The following is an 8,732-nucleotide window of genomic DNA, read 5'->3' as shown; positions in this document are numbered from 1 at the left end:
ATCAAGTAAAAAATGGGCAGAAGACATGAAAAGACACTTCTCCGAAGAAGACATACAAATGGCTAACAGACACATGAAAAAATGTTCATCATCATTAGCCATCAGGGAAATCCAAATCAAAACCACATTGAGATACCACCTTACACCAGTTAGAATGGCAAAAATTGACAAGGCAAGAAACAACAAATGTTGGAGAGGTTGTGGAGAAAGGGGAACCCTCTTACACTGTTGGTGGGAATGCAAGTTGGTACAGCCACTTTGGAAAACAGTGTGGAGGTGCCTCAAAAAATTACAAATAGAGCTACCCTATGACCCAGCAGTTGCACTCCTGGGTATTTACCCCAAAGACACAGATGTAGTGAAAAGAAGGGCCATATGCACCCCAATGTTCATAGCAGCAATGTCCGCCATAGCCAAACTGTGGAAAGAGCCAAGATGCCCTTCAACAGATGAATGGATAAAGAAGATGTGGTCCATATGTACAATGGAATATTACTCAGCCATCAGAAAGGATGAATACCCAACTTTTACATCAACATGGATGGGACTGGAGGAGATTATGCTAAGTGCAATAAGTCAAGCAGAGAAAGTCAATTATCATATGGTTTCACTTATTTGTGGAACATAAGAAATAGTATGGAGGACATTAGGAGAAGGAAGGGAAAAATGAAGGGGAGAAATCAGAGGGAGAGATGAACCATGAGAGACTATGGACTCTGAGAAACAAACTGAGGGTTCTAGAGGGGAGGGGGTGGGGGATGGTTAGCCTGGTGATGGGTATTAAGGAGGGCACGTACTGCATGGAGCACTGGGTGTTATACGAAAACAGTGAATCTTGGATCACTACATCAAAAACTAATGATGTATTGTATGGTGACTAACATAACATAATAAAATAAAAAATGTATTTATATGAAGTGGTCTTTAGCTTCCAAGTGTTTGAATTTCTTCCAAATTTTTTCTTGTGATTGAGTTCCGGTTTTAAAGCATTATGGTCTAAGAACATGCAGGGAATAATCTCAGTCTTTTGGTATTGGTTGAGACGTGATTTGTGATCCAGTATGTGGTCTATTCTGGAGAAGATTCCACATGCACTTGAGAAGAATGTGTATTCTGTTGTTTTAGGGTGGAATGTTCTGTATATATCTATGAGGTCCATCTGGTCCAGTGTGTCATTCAAAGCTCTTGTTTCTTTGTTGATTTTCTGCTTAGATGATCTGTCTATTGCTGAGAGTGGAGTATTGAGGTTTCCTACAATTAATGTATTGTTATCAATATGACTCTTTATTTTGGTTAACAGTTGGCTTATGTAGATGGTTGCTCCCATGTTGGGGGCATAGATATTTACAATTGTTAGATCTTCTTGTTGGATAGACCCTTTAAGAATGATATAGTGTCCTTCTGTGTCTAACTACAGTCTTTAGTTTAAAATCTAATTTGTCTGATATAAGAATTGCTACCCCAGCTTTCTTTTGAGGTCCACTGGCATGGGAGATGGATTTCCATCCCTTCACTTTCAGTCTGGATGTATCTTTAGGTTCAAAATGAGTCTCTTGTAGCATATGAATGGGTCCTATCTTTTTATCCAATCTGCAACCCTGTGCCATTTTATGGGAGCATTTAGGCCGTTCACGTTGAAAGTGATTATTGAAAGATATGAATTAATTGTCATCATGTTGCTTGTGAAGACCTTGGTTTTATAGATTGTCCCTGTAAATTTCTGTTGTATATCACTCTTGGGGTTTTTCTCCTTTTATAGAACCTCCCTTAATATTTCTTGCAGGGCCGGCTTAGTGCTCACATATTCTTTCAGTTTCTGCCGGTCTTGGAAGCTCTGCATCTCTCCATCCATTCTAAATGACAGCCTTGCCAGATAAAGTATTCTTGGCTGCATGTTCTTCTCATTTAGTACCCTGAATATGTCTTGCCAGGCCTTTCTGGCTTTCCAGGTCTCTGTGGATAGGTCTGACATTATTCTGATGTTCCTCCCTCTGTACGTAAGGAATCTCTTCCCCCTAACTGCCCTTAAGATGGTTTCCTTGGTTCTAAGATTTGCGAGTTTTACTATTACATGCTGGGGTGTAGGCCTGTTTTCCTTGATCTTGGGAGGGGTCCTCTCTGCCTCTAGGACTCGAATGTTTGTTTCATTCCCCAGATTAGGGAAGTTTTCAGCTACGATTTGCTCAAATATATCTTCTAGTCTTCTCTCTCTCTCCACCCCCTCTGGGATTCCAATAATTCTGACATTGTAACATTTCATGGTGTCACTTATTTCTCTGATTCTATTTTCATGGATTCTGAGTTGTTTTTCCCTGGCCTCCTCTTTTCCCTTTTTATCTGTTAAATTGTCTTCCAGGTCACTAATTCGTTCTTCTGCCTCACTTACCCTAGCTGTTGGATTATCTAGATTAGATTGGATCTCATTGATAGCATTTTTAAGTTCTGCCAATTCAGCTTTCATTTCTGCCCTTAGAGAGTCAATGTTGCCATTAACTGATTTCTCCATTCTAGCTATTGTTTTCACAATTGCTAGCCTGAATTCCATCTCTGACATCTTGGTTATATCTGCATCCATTTGTAAATCTGTGGCATAAATCATAATCTCTGAGTCTTTCCTATTTTGGGGGTTCCTCCTCCTAGTCAGTCTGTTGAGGGGTGGTTGAGGGAATATATAGAGTCCAAATTATTGACCAGAACTCAAGCAAGACGCACCTGTTTTCTAGGGTCCTAGGGTTGCTGGCCTCTTGTTTTCCCAGCCTGTCTTCTAGGGGAGGGGCCTGCCGCACTGTTACTCAGGCAACCCTGTTTGGGCAGAGTTGCCCTGCCCCCTGTGGTGGGGAATGGGCTCAGTGAAAACCGTTTTTGGGGGGCTTTTGTTTTCTGGCAGCTTTTCCTGGTAGCTTTCTGCATCTCTTCTGAGAATCAGAGCAGAAGAGACCGTTTCCAACCCTCTGCCTCAGAGCAGAAAGATTGCAGTCTGTTCTTCAGTGAGCTCTCCAGGGCACACTATCTTGTTTCTGTCCATGCTGCTATAAACTGCAGCATCCTGGGTTGTGTGCCCCTCCGCAGCCGTCCCAGTCCTCGCCTCCAGGTTGGGGCACATCTCTGCCCTTTGTGCTTCTAAAACTGCCAGCCACTCCCAGTTTGCATGCGCGACCCTGCCGCTCTGGGTTTCCGTCCGGGGGGCTGCCCTAAAGTCCTTTCCCCGCTGCTACCCATCTGAGAGTCTGTGCCCTGGCCCCAGCTAGGGAGGCTATCGCTCACCAGTGGTGTAGGATCCCCATGGCCAGGCTCCCTCCTACTGCTGTTTATCCTCTGATATCTGCCCGTGGAATCATGGCTCCCTGCTTTGTACCTCAAAACCAACCGCCTGCAATATTCTGTTTGTAGAGATCCAGATCTTTTTACATCTCAGGCTGATTTTGTGGGTGTTCAGAGTGGTCTGGTAGATATCCAGCTCAATTCCACGGACCAGTTGGAATAGGGTCCCCTACTCCTCCACCACCTTTCCCCCAAGGGAGATGCTTAAAAGTTGGGGTGACCCAGGTGCCCCAGCAATTGCATTTTTTAAAAAAGTAAAAAAAAAAAATTAATGCATAGTGAGGAACGGTACATTAATAAGTGTTATGAAAGGGTGCCTGGGTGGCTCAGTCAGTTAATTAGTGACTCTTGGTTTCAGCTCAGGTCATGATCTCAGGGTTGTGTGATCAAGCCTCATGATAGGCTCTGCACTGGGCATGGAACCTGCTTAAGATTCTCTCTCTCCTTCTTCCTCTGCCCCTCCCCCTTACCTCTCTAAAGGAAAGAAAGAAAGAAAGAAAGAAAGAAAGAAAGAAAGAAAGAAAGAAAGAAAGAAAGAAGGAAAGAAGGAAGGAAGGAAGGTGTTATGAAGCCAGATTACTTTAAGCTGTGTAAGTCTGACATAGGCTGATCACAAGAACCAGATGGCTTGGATGAATTCTCTGATGTGCACATTTCGACTCATGCTAAAGGAAGCACTGCAAACAAATGGTCAAAGGATGTAGTAGTCAGTCAACGGTGTCGGGGCAATCCATTATGTGTTCAACAAATGATTTCTTTAGATTTTTATCTCACACCATACACCAAAAATAAATTCTACCCAGATAAATAAATTAGTGTTAAGGTCATGTAATTTTAAAAGCTTAGAAGGAAAGTATCAAATCTCTAGATGAGGGAAAACTTACTAAAACTTAAAAATAATAGCACCAAACCATAATGCGAAGAGAGATTTTAACACTACAAAAATAAAAACTGTCTATTAAAAATAACAGAATTAAGAAGCAAATATTTTGTGGATTTTTTGACTCTCCTATGAATCAGGTTTATTCTCTTTATTACAAGAGACTCCACAAAAATCAATAATAGAAACTTTAAAACCATAATAGATAAACGTGCAAAACTCATTATTAGAAAATCATAAAAGCTGAGCACCAGCTAATAAATGAGCATATGGAAACAATTTCAACACTATAGTAATCAAAGACTTGCAAATTAAAATGACAATAAAATGTTATTTCTTCCCAGCAAATTAAGAAGCACAATTTGTTTTTAATGACAATACTTACTGCTAGTAAGGTTAAGGGTACGATAGAATGGGTATGCCCATATACTGTAGGAGAGAATACAAATTGCTGCAAATCTTTGGGGAAAAAAAATTTGGTAACATATACTATCAAATATTTCTTCTCTTTGAATTAATAATTCCGTTCCTGGGAATCAGTCCTAAGGAACTAAGCCCAAATAATGAAAAAGTTTTCCATTTTGAGATGTTCTTTCCTGCTTTATGTAATAGTTAAAATTGGAAACCATTTTGACGTGCCACAAAATAAAATAGGTAAATAGGGCCAGGTATTACCGCTCGATGGACTATTATGTAATTATTTTAAGGTGCTTTTTAAAAAAATTTACAATAGGAGAAATGTTCATGCCATAGTAAAGAAAGCACTTTATATATATTTACATATGTATACTTATACTTGTATGTATAATTTATATATTCATGAAGTTTCATATCCAGAGTGAACACAATTATGTAAAACCAAAAAGTAAAAAAGGATAAGCAAAACCCCAAATTCCATTTAGATAAGCAAAAAGAGAAAATCAATTTAACAAATGTTAACATTGATATTGTTTTGTAAAATGGGAATATAGTTGATTTTTTTCTCCCTCTTTTTTCTATTATTTTCCATAATGAGCAGATATTACTTTTAGAATACACAAAACAAAGTTTTAAAAAGTAGTACACCCACACATAATGGTTTCCCTGTATTGATTTACATAAATGTGCCATTTCATTGAGCAGAAATCCGTTAGTGCCAAAATCCACTTCCTATTACCGTTTGTCACTTCAGGCAGTTACTAAGAATTCTTCCCACCTTAAAGAATATAAACCTATTTCTTTAGTTCTGCAGCCTAAGTTAAAAGGTGGCGTAAATGCTAACATTTCTTTTTTAAAGAAAGAACATCAATTTCAGTGCAGACTCTCTACCTAAAACTGAAAATGTTATTAGGAAATTGTAGTCTTTCACCTAAAAGCTTAAAATCTAAATTATATGGATGAATCAGTTTAGACTCATGAATAATATGAAAGGTCTTTTAATCATAAAAAGGCCTGGACAATAAAATGAATCACTTTGAGGTTGGTTATTTTTGTAGAAGATGAGATTTTTCTTTTTGTCTCCCAGAAATATTTGAAAGAGTGAATGTTGCAGCTGGAAATCATTCCAACAGTATGGGGAAAAAAATAGAGCTATAAATAGGGTGAAGAAACAAGTGAGCAATTAGGAAAGAGAGGAACAAACTGAAGGCAACAATAGAAGCTGGAAAAACATCAGCAGTGGATTCAAAGCTGCAATCTGTCAATGTTCTCTAACAGCCTGTGTAAGCGGAGAGAAAAGACCCTCCAGAATGTATGGATCCATGTGATTTTCAGCCATCTGACTTCATGTACTGTAAAAGATTATCAGTTCGAAACTTTAGAAATGAATAATCCTTTGCTGCCATTTCAAGAATAATAACATGAATACCTATTAGCAGTAAGCATTCATAACTCTAATAATAAGAATATCTGAAGTTAGCTTGTCTGTTAGTTTTTTTCTGTTTAAGTGTTCATATGCAGCATCTGCAGATTTTAACTCTTTCTACAGCTGAGATGTGCAGAGGCAAATAATGATTCTTTTCTAAACTGATCCGTTCTTCCTCTGGAAAGCTTATCTTCTGGTCAGAGGGGAAAACTACCTACATGTGCAAGCCAGTTTGAAGCTTAGAACAATTGGATGAATTATATAGTCCTTCTAGGCAATACCTCAACTCTTGTATAATGGTTTTCAGGATTTTAAGAGAAGCTTCTCCACCTACCATGGGGTTCACATATATGTAGGGAGGCTGTTTGCCCTTAGCCATTGGTGAGGGCTAGTGTAGGCTGGTCCTTGACTCAGCCCTGGATTCTGTCTTCTTTCGGTCCCTTTGGATCCTGGCTTGTTTATACTGACAAGTTTGTAGCAGAAATCCCAATCCATTTTAATGGCTTAGGCCCGGTTACTGGAATGAGCTGCCATTTCCTCTCTGTTCCCACTGGTGCTAGGCTTTGATTTCATGATTTCCTTAAATTAAATTTTCATGTATATGTGTGTGTGTGTTTGTATATGTGCCTGTGTGTTTATGTTTATGTGTGTATATGTTTATATGTGTGTTTTGTGGGGACAGCAGGAAGGGGAGAGAAAACATAGGTCGTAAAATCTATTTTGTGTCTGTAAAGTGTTAGGCACTTATAGGCATTGTCATATTTAATCTTCATAGAAATCTTAGTGGCCAGTTATCACCTTTTAATCAGTAAAGAAAGCGAGGTTGAGATGTGATATCAGAAATGGAGCCCATATATATTTGAACTCAAAGTTTATGCTCATTCAATTACCTCTTGGAAGTGGTAAAAATGGAAAGAAAAATGTTTTATGCTCTTGGTATTCATTTTGTAGTATTGCCATTCAGATCAGCTGTATCAGTTTGCAGTGTTACACATTGGGCAGAAAAGTGCTAGTGGGATAGCTTCTTCATTAAGTTTATGTGCTGTTACCAAAAATATTCCCTAATTTGTAAGTATAAAATAGTATTCAAGTTCACTTCAATGTGTGTATCTTTGATGTTTAGTGAGAATGAACATGTTTCCATTTATAAAATGTATTTGTATTTTTTCTTGTACTGTTACCTATTTTCAATTTTAATGTTAGAGTATTATTACTATTCTTATGAATTTTAATGACAGAGTATATGCTACAGAAAGAAATATTTGGCATATTTGATATCAAATATTTTTCCTATTAGTTCCCTTTTCTTTAAAAAAAATTTTTTTTTTTTAGATTTTATTTATTTGAGAGAGAGAGACAGAGATAGTGAGATAGAGAGCACAAGTGGGGAGGAGAGGGAGAAGCAGGCTCCCCACAGAGCAGGGAGCTCGATGCGGGACTTGATCCCAGGACCCTGGGATCATTACCTGAGCTGAGGGCAGACGCTTAACCATCTGAGCCACCCAGGCGCCCTAGTTCCCTTTTCAATTAAACTTTTTTTTTGATAAAATTTTGTTTAAATAAAATTTTGAATTTTATATGTATAAATTTGTTAATATTTCTTTGGTGATTTTATTTGGTTCTTTTAACTTGAGAAAGTTATCATTCTTCTGTGGACACAACAGGTATTTTAATTATTCTACTTTTTATGAATTTGTTAAAAATGATTCTTTAGTGGATCTTGAATTTATTTTAGTTGATGATATATGGTAAATATCTAACTTAATTTCTTTTTAAATTGTTATCTTTTATCAATATAATTTGTTAATAATCTTTATTTTAGCCACACTTTCATGTTTTTTTATGAATATTAAGTTTCTGTATAAAGCTGATGCAGTTTCTTTTCTTTATTTTTTTTAAAAGATTTTATTTACTTCTTTGTCAGAGAGAGAGAGAGAGAGATGGCACAAGCAGGGAGAGCGGCAGGCATAGGGAGAAGCAGACAGAGGGAGAAGTGGGCTCCCTGCCGAGCAAGGAGCCAGATGCGGGACTCCATCCCAGGACCCTGGGATCATGACCTGAGCCAAAGGCAGATGCTCAACCAACTGAGCCACCCAGGTTCCCCTGTGTCTAATTTCTTTTACTTAGTATAACATTTTTCAGTTTTCTTCAAGTGTTTTTCAGATATCAGTAGTTCATTCCTTTTGTTGCTGGGTAGTATTCCATCATAAGAACATACCAAATTTTGTTTATCCATTTGCTACCCAAAGAACATTTAAGTTATTTCTAATTGGCAATTTCTTTCCTTTTTTTTTTTTTTTTTATTAACATATATAATGTATTATTTGTTTCAGGGGTACAGGTCTGTGATTCATCAGTCTTATACAATTCACAGTGCTGACCATAGCACATACCCTCCCCAGTGTCCATCACCCAGCCACCCCATCCCTCCCACCCCCTTCCATTCCAGCACCCTCAGTTTGTTTCCTGAGATTAAGAGTCTCTTATGGTTTGTCTCCCTCTCTGGTTTCATCTTGTTTCATTTTTCCCTCCCTTCCTCTATGATCCTTTGCCTTGTTTGTCAAATTCCACATATCAGTGAGATCATATGATAATAGTCTTTCTCTGATTGACTTATTTTGCTTAGCATAATACCCTCTAGTTCCATTCATGTCATTGCAAATGGCAAGATTTCGTTTTTTTGATGGC

This window comes from Mirounga angustirostris, unplaced genomic scaffold, assembly GCF_029215605.1.
Source record: "Mirounga angustirostris isolate CCGP_5_RB_7025 unplaced genomic scaffold, mMirAng1.0.hap1 SCAF_1, whole genome shotgun sequence".
NCBI classification, from domain to species: Eukaryota; Metazoa; Chordata; class Mammalia; order Carnivora; family Phocidae; genus Mirounga; species Mirounga angustirostris.
This window is presented reverse-complemented; position numbering follows the sequence as displayed.